Source organism: Mirounga leonina, unplaced genomic scaffold (assembly GCF_011800145.1).
Source record: "Mirounga leonina isolate KUSES-001 unplaced genomic scaffold, KU_Mleo_1.0 Mir_201, whole genome shotgun sequence".
Classification (NCBI taxonomy): domain Eukaryota; kingdom Metazoa; phylum Chordata; class Mammalia; order Carnivora; family Phocidae; genus Mirounga; species Mirounga leonina.
In genome coordinates, this window is record NW_023270504.1 from 20,301,145 (window position 1) to 20,313,589 (window position 12,445).

Genomic DNA, 12,445 nt, shown 5'->3' on the forward strand with positions numbered 1-12,445 from the left:
AATAAACTACTTCAGGGTACAGAGAGTAATGACAGCAGATGCTATATTAACAGGAAAGGATTCGTTGATAAAGTGACATTTGAATAGAAACCTCAACGAAATGAGGGCATTGACTATGTAATTTTCTATGTTCCAGGCAGAGGAAATAGCAAATCCCAGGGCCCTGAGGTAGGAATGTGCCTGGAATGGCTGAAGAACAGTAAGGGAACTGGTAAGCCAGAAATAAAGTAGGGGCTTGGAGGTAGGAAATGAAATCAGACAGTAAGTAGGGGCCCAGATGATGTATACTTTATAAGCCATGCTAAAGGTTTTGGATTTTATTCCAATCAAGATAAGCTGTCTTTGAGCAGAGAGTTTTGATGGGACTTTAGCTAACTTGATCACTTTGCTGAGTGGGAAGTACTTCAAAGGAGCAAGAGAGAAGCAGGAAGACCAGTTAGTAGACCACTGCAATAATCCAAAAAGAGGTCATGTTGGCTCAGACCAGGATGGTAGCAGTGTAAGCAGAAAAAGGATAGAATTGATAGAGGTGTTTTTAAAGACATAGCCAATGGATATGCTGAAGGGTTGGAAATGTGTGTATTAGAGAGAGGAGTCCATAATGACTCCAAAATTTTTGGCCTAAGCAGCTGAAGAAAAGCTGAAAGGGGGTTGCTGAAATAAGCTTGGCTGAGAGATGGGCATATTTTGCTTTGAATGTGTTTTGCTTGAGAGATCCATAGACATCCAAATGGAGATGTTGAGTAAAAGCAGATGTATATATGAGTCTGGCATTCAGGGGAGAGAGGTTTGTGCTGGAGATACAAATTTGGAAATTTTCAGCATTTAGGAGTTGGGACTAGAAAGCCATGGGACCAGATAAGTCCACCAAGGAAGTTTAGACAGAGAAGAAAAGACGCCTGAGCAGTAAGCCTTATTGTATTACAACTTTTAGAAATCAAGAAGATAGGAAGGATCTAGGCAAAGGAGCCACTGATTGGATTGGAAGAGAGCCTAGAGAGAGGTGATCCAGAGACCAAGTTAAATAATGTGTTTATTATTATTATTATTATTAAACCATGTGAAAAATCAAATGGTTTAAGTGCTGCTGACAAGAAATATGAAGACTGAAGACCTACCATTGGATTCTGCCACAGGAGTCACTGGTGATCTTGGTAAGATGTAGTTTTGGTAGACTGGAAGATATGAAAGCCTGACTGCTATATACCCACATGAATAAAATATGCATACATGTACCTAGTGTAGGCAGAGGGTAGCTAGGTTCTAATATCAGTCAACCAGTCTGGAAGCAGGCCAGGGGTAAGGCCTGAGCCTTGGCAGATGTGGAGTAAACACATTATAAAGGTGCCTCCCGTTGATTATCTTCTCAACTTGTTTCTTTGTATGGTTTCACTATGCTTCTTTCAATATCTTTTCTGAACTTTCCTAAAAAATTGTCATGTCAACAAACTTCCTTAAACCTCTTTGAAAGGAATCACTTTTGGAGAATGTGCTAAGAGATTTAGCACGGAATTAGCTTTGCTTGTGAGTCTCATATTTCAACTAGCTAACGTTCTGCTTAGAAATTCATTGTAGAACAGCATCTTCTGTTCCCACCATAATAGACTATCTTATTTACCAAAGAAACAGTGTAAGGCTCTGTTATAAATTCTTAGCGTATTAAAAGGGCAGTGAGTTGCATTTTTATTTATTCTTGACAAAAAGCCTTTCCTTACTCTGTCATAATGGTATTCTTCTACAAACCTCAACAATCTGCTTAGGATCTTCCTATATCAGTGGACCAATTAGATCTCCAGTGTCAAATGCAATTTGTTGCCTTTTTCCTTAACTCAGGATTAGATTTTCTGGCCTAGAATGTTTCAGAGTAGTTTTCCATCTCTTTCTTTACTGAAGAAAACAGGAACATCCAGAATAGTTAGGCCCTCTGTGGCCACATGAGGACAGAAGAGGGTAAGTAATAAGATAGAATCCCACCCCTCCCACTCCCCCCTCCCCGCCCAGAGCATTCATCAGGCAGGAATGTGACTGACCTGCTGCGCTGTTTAAACAGCACAGGAGGGCAGCACAAGGCCAGAACTGTCAGCCTTAATCCTTGCAGCTATGCCAAACCACAACCATATTTGTAATCCACTTTTTAAAATGCGTACATAAGAGTTTTTAATCCCCACCAAATTGAATTGAACACTAAATTTGCATAGATTCTACCTATTAAACATTTTCAGATTGTCTTATACATTAATGATATGTACATTACTCACATACTGATCTGAATTTAACATTTATTTGATCATAGCAGAGTGTTTTAATAATTGTGCAGTCAGTCAAGGTAAGTATTATAACCCTTAACAAGTGAGGAAGTAGAAATAAAGGTAAAAGGTGACTTGTCTATGGTCACACACAATTAGGTGTAAAGTCAAGGTAACAACTTAAACCTGATCCTTTTCTACTAAGCTCTTTCAGAAAGACAGCCCCCTAACACACACAAATACATACACTGCCTCCATGACATATTCGCCTTGACTTCAGATATAAATCTACATTCTTTAATCTTTTTTTTTTTTTTTAAGATTTTTTATTTATTTGACAGAGAGAGATACAGCGAGAGAGGGAACACAAGCAGCGGGAGTGGGAGAGGGAGAAGCAGGCTTCCCGCTGAGCAGGGAGCCCGATGCAGGGCTCGATCCCAGGACCCTGGGACCATGACCTGAGCCGAAGGCAGACGCTTAACGACTGAGCCACCCAGGCGCCCCTCTTTAATCTTTTTTGTATCTCCATTGAGCCCAATTCCAATCCTCTAAACAAAATAAATGCAAAGTATGTAGCACCCAATAGTGGCCAATACACACATTCCAGTATAGCTCAAATAGATAACTCCCATTGCATTCTCTCTCTTTTTTTTAAAGATTTTATTTATTTATTTATTTGAGAGAGAGAGAATGAGAGTGAGAGAGAGCATGAGCAGGGGGAGGGGCAAAGGGAGAAGAAGACTCCCCACCCAGCAGGGAGCCTGACCTGGGGCTCAGTCCCAGGACCCTGGGATCATGACCTGAGCCAAAGGCAGACACTTAACTGAGCCACCCAGGTGTGTCTCTCCCATTGCATTCTATTAGGGGGTCTTAGAAATGGCAGTCATGGAATCCATCAAGTCTGCGGCCCCTTTCGAGAGAAGGTGCCCCACCTACAGGCCCTGACCAAGAGCTGGTTTATGCTGGGGCCTGATACAGAGAGCTCTGCCCAGAAGCAAAATGGTAGTTAGCTAATTCAATCTGACACTTGGACTCAAGATTTAGAACTGGGAAGTATAGTAAGAATCAGAAGGTCATGGTGAAAAGAGAACAGATACAGAGAGGACATGCAGGGATCCTGCAGTCACTATGTGTTGGAATGACAGGCCATGGATTTCCATGGCAAAGGCATCTAGAACCCCCATCGTCGCAAATGAACTTTTGATTCCTGTTTACTTGGGACCCTTTCAAGGCTCCATAGTTTGGCTTTCTATTTTCTAAGGACTTGGCAGTATGGCTAAAATCATATGAATACACATATGAACACACATGCACACATATTCCACACATTACTCAAGGTAAGAAATGAGACTGTTCCTTACAACCATCACCCACAGATAAGTTCCATAACCAGTATAAACACACATTTAATCCCAACCAAGCTCACGTAGAACCATATGCTTATATGATCAAAGCTGTACTTCATTCACTCCGTATCTATTAATTACTTATCGCATATCAGCCATTACATGGGTAATCTGGAGTTACAGAGACAAATGAGCAACAGTGGCAAATAAGACAAGCTCTCTGTACTTGAGGGCGGCGCAGCAGTAAAGGCATGAGAACATTATACAAGAAACAAAGTATACAAAATTTAGAAAAACTGTATACCGATCGCCTAAACAGTAGATTCTCTTTTGCTTGTAAGTCATTCTGATAGAGCTCTTCTACCCAAGTTCAGTTTATCAGTCAACATGAGATTTGTGTCAACATACTATATATACCCAAAGTGAAAAGACGAGAGCCGAATTATATCGTCATTCTTGAATGCCTTGATCACTGGGATGTAGAATGGTGTAATTAGATGGACAGGGTTAATAATTAATAATTTCATCATGACCATTATTTAATATGAATGCTGGCTTCTCAGGATTTTAAATGTGGTTATGATATTTCAGATGTAGGGGTTAGGCAACCCTTGCTGATATCTTATTTTGAGTGATTATCAAATTAGAGAAGTAAAGAAAATACAGGGAGTTTAAAGAGGAGGAAGGGGGAACAGGCACTGAGGAAAGGGAGAAGGGAGATCAGAAAACTAGGATATTTTAAAACATGAGTCATCACTATATGGATGCATCCAGATTTATCATAGGTCTATATTTGCTGTGGTTTAGTCATATAATCACTTGAAATAATTTTTTAAAAATCCACCAGTACATACTCTAACATGTTGAGTTTGATTTTTTCTTTTTTTTTTTTAAAGATTTTATTTATTTATTTGACAGCGAGAGACACAGCGAGAGAGGGAACACAAGCAGCGGGAGTGGGAGAGGGAGAAGCAGGCCTCCTGCAGAGCAGGGAGCCCGATGTGGGGCTCGATCCCAGGACTCTGGGATCATGACCCGAGCCAAAGGCAGACGCTTAACAACTGAGCCACCCAGGCGCCCCGAGTTTGATTTTCTAAAAAAAAAAAAAAAAACAAAAAACCGCAAAAAACTGTTCTCCCTATATAAAATATACACTACTCTTTTTTTTTTTTAAAGATTTTATTTATTTATTTGAGACAGAGAGAATGAGAAAGAGAGAGCACATGAGAGGGGGGAGGGTCAGAGGCAGAAGCAGGCTCCCTGCCGAACAGGGAGCCCGATGCGGGACTTGATCCAGGGACTCCAGGATCATGACCAGAGCCGAAGGCAGTCGCTTAACCAACTGAGCCACCCAGGCGCCCAATATACACTATTCTATACAGAGGGTTCTGTTGTACATTTTTTTTTTTTTAGCACTAGAGATGTGAGTCAAATACCAATTCATACTTTAAGTTTTTTAAAATAGTCTGTTGTTTAAATGACCATAGGATATGACACAATTAAATTCAACAAATACTTAAGTGTGCATAATTTGTATGAACCATAACGTCAGTCACTAGAGGAATTTTGAAAAGTGAGTAAAATACAATCACTGTCTTCAAGGGGGGGTGTTATTCTATATATAAAAATTAAACAAAGAGACAATAACATTAATGCAAGGCCAAATATGTATGCTTTAAAAATATAGTACAAGCAAAGTGTTACGAAGTTTTTAGAGCGGAGATCAGGGAAGGCTTCAGAGATTGCTTTTGAAATGGGTCTTAAAAACTCAATGGATTTTGGGGCTCCTGAGTGGCTCAGTCGTTAAGCGTCTGCCTTCGGCTCAGGTCATGATCCCAGGGTCCTGGGATCGAGCCCCCGTATGGAGCCCCGCATCGGGCTCCCTGCTCAGCGGGAAGCCTGCTTCTCCCTCTCCCACTCCCCCTGCTTGTGTTCCCTCTCTCTCTATGTCTCTCTCTGTCAAATAAATAAATAAAATCTTTAAAAAAAAAAAAACCTCAATGGATTTTAACTGGGTGTGGGGGGTGGTAATTGAGCTAATCAAATGGGACAATTTACTAAATGTTAACTTGGTAACCAGAAGAGTCATCTTAGGGGTGTCTGGGTAGCTCAGTTAGTTAAGCGTCTACCTTCAGCTCAGGTCATGATCTGATCTCTGGGTCCTGGGATGGAGCCCCACATCGGGTTCCCTGCTCAGCAGGGAGTCTACTTCTCTCTCTCCCACACCCCGTGCTTATGCTTTCTCTCTCTGTCACATAAATAAATAAAATCTTAAAAAAAATAAGTTATCCTATTCCCCTGTTATTGTTCACTGGCACTGTTCAAGATAGCCCATAATCATATACCAATCCTTTAAAAATATAGGATTGAAATTCTCTCTCCCTTTTGCCTAGTGGCAATTTTATCTCTCACCATAAAAGCTTTGCATGCCAGATAGAGTCATTATTAGCGCATACGCAATTGGTAAATGGGGGAAATAATGTCAATATAATTCAGAAATTACATTGGTTCACTCATTATATCTCCTGGCATACTTACATTTTGAAGTGATCAGGGGCAAGCCTTTTCACAATCAAGTAGAAAACCTTAGCAATATAAAGACTTTAAGAAAAAAGCAAACAATTCCTCAGGAATGCCTTTCTTTAGTGCAAATAGAAGCTTGTTTGGATCTTTAAGAACCTTTAAGCTTTTCACAATGGTGAAGCTGCACAGTGTAAATGAAAGTTTCTCCTATGTGTGTTGGGGGGGGGGCACTGATTGAGAGGCTAAATCTTGGATCATATATATTTTTTTAAAGATTTATTTATTTGACAGAGAGAGAACACAAGCAGGGGGAGTGGCAGGCAGAGGGAGAAGCAGGCTCCCCATTGAGCAGGGAGCCAGACACCGGCTCAATCCTAGGACCCTAGGATCAATCGTTTAACTGACTGAGCCACCCAGGCGCCCTTTGGATCATATTTTTAATTTTGATGAAACTGCTTTTAATTGGAAGCAAATGTCCTCCAGATCTATATGTACAAGAAGGAAGCATGTGTTCCAGGGTTAAAGTTTCTAAAGCAGTGCTATCCAATAGAAATATGAGAAATGTATGTAATCTTAAGTTTTCTAGTAGCCACATTTTTAAAGAGTAAAAAGGAACAGGTGAAATATTTCAACACGTAATCGATATAAAAACTATCAATGAGCTATTTTACATTCTTTTTTTTCTTACTAAGTCTTTGAAATCTGTTGTATATTTTACATTTATAGAACATCTCAATTTGGATTAGCATATTTAAATGCCCAAGAGCCACACGTGGCTAATGGATACCATATTGGGCAGCATAGCTCTAAAGGATGACTGTGAAGTTGAACACATATGCCAGTGAAGATTTAATTGGTATTATTTTTTATTAGCATAGTAACTTTTATTGTCCTCAGGTAACAAAGTTGCACAGGTCTGCTCCTAAGCCTATATATTTTCTGTAAAGTCCTGTTATTTTTAGTGTACCATTTTATTTTTATTTTATTATTATTTTTTTAAGATTTTATTTATTTGACAGAGAGAGACGCAGTGAGAGAGGGAACACAAGCAGGGGGAGTGGGAGAGGGAGAAGCAGGCTTCCTGCGGAGCAGGGAGCCCGATGCGGGGCTTGAGCCCAGGACTCTGGGATCATGACCTGAGCCGAAGGCAGACGCTTAATGACTGAGCCACCCAGGCACCCTTAGTGTACCATTTTAAAGAACACTTGTTTTTCCTGTACATGCTTTCTTAGCCTTCCTCTCAGCCATGGGTAGTCATATGATATAGTTCTGAGCAATGTAAAGGGAAGTCTGTGAAGTCATATGGGAAAATTTTTCACCCTGATAAGAAGAGACAGGCCACAAGGAGAAAGCTGAGCACCCCCTTCCCCCTGCCATATCCCTTTCTTTCTGTTTGAAACATTTGATACAAGAACATGATGTTTGAAGCTATGGCAGCCATCTTGTGACTATGATAGAAGACTCTTTAATATGTTGAGGATGGCAGAACAGAAAGGCATCTTTTATTAGAGATGAAAATGCAATGAAGCAGCTAGCCATGCAAATATGGGGGTGGGAGGGAGGCTGGGGCAGAGTTCCCTAGCAGGAGGAAGGGTGCTTCGGCAGAGAAGATGTCCTCAATGTGCTTTGCTTAATATTCACAACTGAGGTTCACCTTTTTTTCTCCCATCCCTCCCTTGCTAACTGATGAGAACATTCTTTCTTTAGGTATGACAAGAGTCCTGTAATTACTCCCAACACTTAAAAGAGTGCAGAGTTAGAAGCAGCAGCAAAATTTCCTTGAAGTCCCTTATCATTAAGGTTTCATGCACAAACACTGCACTTTGCCTGTTATATATGTATTTAATACTTTAAAAAATGTTTTACGTTATCTATCCTGAAAAAAAATTTCCATGACTCAGTTAATAAGATTATATTGTGTTGATTCAACCAATTTTGAGTAATTGGTAATGCATATCAGATTCATTGTTTAGCAATTTCTTATTTGTCTCGGGGTCACAATAATTCAAGAACCCAGATTCACATAAATATGTGGATAAAAATGGCAGCAGTTTTGTTTGTTTGTTTTTACTGCTTTGTAGTGTCAGGGTAATAACAGGACAGTGTGCCCAGAATGCTGCTAAAAAAATGGTATGGGTCACTTTTTCAGCTACTGACTGGAAATTTTGGTAAGTATATTTCCTGCTGAGTCATATGACAGACTAAATAGGTAACCAATCCATTTGTGATTTTCTTTTACTCATCAAAGCTTTTCAGTGAACAAAGATGAAGTTTTATTTGACCACTTACTAGTCTTACACTGACATTTTTATCACATGTAAACAAACCAAGCGTCTCAAAGGATTCACAGTTCTTTATCAACTCTTCATCCAATTCCCATACTTAATTTTCATTAGAGCCATCTCATCCAGTGCAATAAAAGTATTCAGTTTGTTTTACAGTTGTTGGTTGCCTTGACAAAGTAAGCCCGCCGTCTTTATGAGTCAGTCTTAATCATTAAGGTGAACAAAGAATCAATTCACCTTATCTACATTTCTTTCCCTTCATGAAGAAAATGTCAATTCAATCCTGGCTTAAAAAACTGGTTATCACCTTCCTCAACCAAATGAGTGTACTTCTAGATAACAGAGCAGGATTTTAAAGTCACTTCTGACTTTGGTACAAATATGCCTTAAAAAGTATCTAAACTACCAGATTTACTAAATTTTACTATCATATTGAACATAATAAGAATATTCCAGAGGCTAATTTATTTATTTATTTGAGAGAGAGCGAGAGAGCACACGCAACCATGTGAGCAGGGACTGGGGGGAGGAACAGAGGGAGAAGGAGAGAGAGAATCCCAAGCAGTCTCCAGTGCCCAGTGTGCAGCCCTACCTGGCCAGACCCCATGACCCCGAAACCCCAAGATCACCACCCCAGTAACGCTCAACCAACTGAGCCACCCAGGCGCCCCCAGAGGCTAATTTTTTAAGGTGAAGGCTCTATGTGAACCATACTGCAAATGTCCAAAGCTTGGCCCCACCTGCACACATGTCCATACATTTTCTCTACTGAATTTCCTGCTACCTAAAAATCTCACCTTCGTTTGTAGAAATTTTCTTCTATCCCAAATCCAAGTCTTCATCCCTCAAAACTTAATAGCCAATTGCTAACATCTATGCTTTTATCCAATTCTAAGACAAAGATTCAGGTTTAGCTGAATTTACCAGTTATGTGTTTGTTTCTGAGCACATTAAAATGCATCAATAGAAATTCTTCCGTAAAGATACTTAAAAAAAATCAGCTTGCCTGCCTTGTTTTGTGTTTTCAAACAGATTCAGTCATAAATCTATTACACTAAGTTCTACCAGATCTCATTTTCTAAGTATCATAGACTTCTCAACCATCGGAAATGGATTCCGATGGGAACCTAAAACCATCTCTTAAAATTTGCTTGTTGCTCTGTGCTTTTAATGGCGATTGCTTCTAGAGTTACCCCTTTTTAGTTTCAAAATTTGCATGGCGGCCTTTTTGCCTCTGCTTCAAGAGTCAGTCTTAATCATGCAGGTACTGCTCGGGGTTTGCTCGAACAAGACGGCTTTCGGGCGAGGCTTATTTGCATCTTTTCCATAACAGAGTACACATTTTGCATAAGTGCCTAAATACTACCTGCGCTTTTGGGTTTACGGTTGCTGCTTGCCACTTCTTAGTAATGGTTACAGTGGTGCTAGCGCCTTCCACGGCAGGTCTGACAAGGCAACGGTTTCTGAATAATCAGGGTTTTCATTACCGTTCGTATTTTCACTAGTTTCGGACTTAACACTTCAAATGACCTGTTCTTAACCTCCAGTCCGTGTTCCTGACTGAAAGCAGGACTTCCATTATGAATTACACATCAAGACCGTAAACGCCAGCGCCCGAGAAGCGGGACTGAGCGGTCGCCCGAGTTGGTAAACAAACGCCGCGCAGGCGCACTGACAGCAGGAGGGTAAACCGATGGGTTAGTAGCCACTGGGGGCTTTTTCGTAAAGCTTAAAGTGGAAAACCAAAACAAAACGCTGCCGCTTAAGGTGATAAAGTGCTTGGCTTTTTCTGTTTTTACTTATTTCTGGCTTTTGTTTCTGAGGAACGGGCGCGGCCTTCGGGGCCCTGCAGACAGAATTCCTCGTCCCCGAGAACTGCGGCTAGCGCGTCGGCTAGTTGTTCCAGCCTCATTTGTTCTCGCCGCGGAGTCTTGATCTCCTTTATTTGTTTACAGCACAAATCCACCCCGGTTGGGGGGTTGGGGGGAGGGGAAAGGCCGCACTACGCTACAAAAAAAGTCCTAGGCTGAGGCTTCCCCAAGCCACGCGAGATCTGCCCGAGCCTAAGGCGGAACCTCCGAGGCTACGTTTGCGCATGCCCCTGAGTAATCCTTTGTGGCGCGAGCGAGTTTTGAAACTTTCTGCCGCCTTGGTAGTGAACGAAATCTGGCCCTCTAGAAAGGTCTGAGGGCTTCAAGCACACAACACTACATTCTTCGAGACTTTGCCGTCACAACTGTGCATGATTGCATGGTCGTCCCTTCTTTCCGTTACTATATAGTGGCCGTGAATTCTGTGAGAGAGGTAGTTTCAGCCAAACCAGTAGTATAGGAGTGGGGGTGGGAGAGCGGATCCAGGTTTTAAAATGAGAATGATGCCTTCTATGTGTTTGGAAAGATAACTCGGGGAGCGACTTGAAGGAATAAATCTGAGGGGCCAGGTTTTGTTTTTGTTTTTGTTTTCCTTAATGGAGACTCAGGGAGACTGTGCTGAACTAAGGTAATTCAGTGGGAAGGAGAAGATGGGAAAATTGGAGAGAGAAATGAAGGCAGTAACTATACAGCACACGGGAGGGTGAGACTAGAAATGCAACTGTTGGCAGTAGAAAAAGTTCCTTAAAGTAGTGTGAACCTATGTATGTTTGTAAACAGAAGGGTAGAAATGATTAGGGCATGGTTTGTAAGGGGAAAATTGGGAAGTCCCTGAATGAGTGGAACAAGGAGGGTTCTAAAAGCCATAGTTCTGAACACGGGCTGAGGTTAGGATTAGAAAGAATGGTTTAAGGTCACAAGAGTCAGGAATTTGGGAACTGTCTTGAGAGAACTGACTAATCTTACCTCTTTTGCAGGGTACAGGGGACACCTGCACAAGCATTGGATTTTGCCCTGCAACATCTGAAAGGTACCGTCCAGACACCTGAAGTGCTCTCTCCCAGTAAGTCCTCTGGTTCCTACCACCTCCCATCCACTCTATACCTCAGCCAGAATGAAATGTGGATTTCGTGGAGCGAAATAGTGGAATTTAGTTACCAAGTCCCTTAGACATACCACTGGTGCATTACAAAAAGACCTACTTCTAGTTCTAGCTTCCCAGTTCATTAGGTATCAGAGTCCATCTTGATACTGGCAGCAGTTTTATGCAGCTTAGCCACTATATGTTGATTCTTTGTGTACTGTGTGGAGTACAAGGCGGAGGAGGGATGGAGTATATAATTTTACTAGCCGACCAAAGCAGTGGTTTGTAGGTAGGTAATATAGCTTCATCTGTAAGGAAAACTAAATATAGAAAGCCACAGGATTTAAGTTAACAATGATGGACAAAGGATCCAGGTATTAATTCTTAAATGGAAGTATTTCAATAAAGACCCAGACATGGTAGTCCCCAGTCAAGAAGTTCTCCCTTGGAGCCCTTCACTCCATTTTAGCAGCCTAAAATACAGCCTAGTAGCTGGGCTCTAGTGTGCCATTCATGGGACAGTGTTCCAGAAAAAAATTCATTGATGTAGTAGAATTGGATTTCTGGGATCTAGCTGAAGAAGGCATGACATCTCAATATGGTGTCACTGAAAGTGTGTGGAATTGGGAATAAGACCTGGGGTTTGCCTCAGTTGGTTATGCCAGTTACTCTGCGTGACTTCCCTGTGCCTCAGTTTCCCTCTTTGTAAAATAAGGATAACAGTGCCTACCTCATAGATGATTGTAAAGATGAAATGAGGTACTGTTTAGAAGGCTGCACGAGTTACTACATAGAACTTGATATATAATTTATGATCAACAAATGAAAGTTTCTTCCCTGAGCCTCCCACATTTATGTATGCCATCTGCCCCTCAAATATGGAAGCTCTATGTAGCATAAAGCCATCTGTATTTAAGACAGGTTCTCTACCTTGCCTTCACGTTAGAATTACCTGGGGAGGTTTAAAAAATGCCCAGCCTGCCCCCTAGATCAATTAAAACAGAATCTCTGGTACTGGAGCCTGAAATCAGTATTTTTTAAAACTCTTCATTTTGCTACTAAAGTTAGAACGACTACTTTAAGAGTTCCC

At 41.1% G+C, this 12,445-nt stretch overlaps 1 protein-coding gene across 2 annotated transcripts in view; it reads left to right on the plus strand.

Moving 5' to 3' along the window:
- The first annotated feature begins 9,912 nt into the window (after nt 1–9,912).
- The window catches only part of GPR19 (G protein-coupled receptor 19), a 35,554-nt gene continuing 33,021 nt past the window's right edge, over nt 9,913–12,445 (plus strand). Inside the window, exons 1-2 of one of the 2 annotated variants that reach the window (XM_035028194.1) lie at nt 9,913–10,704; nt 11,249–11,334. The gene's annotated coding sequence lies outside the window, so the exon portion shown is untranslated. Of the gene's footprint in view, nt 10,705–10,859; nt 10,900–11,248; nt 11,335–12,445 lie in introns of those variants that run through there. The other variant, XM_035028193.1, reaches the window with a different exon arrangement.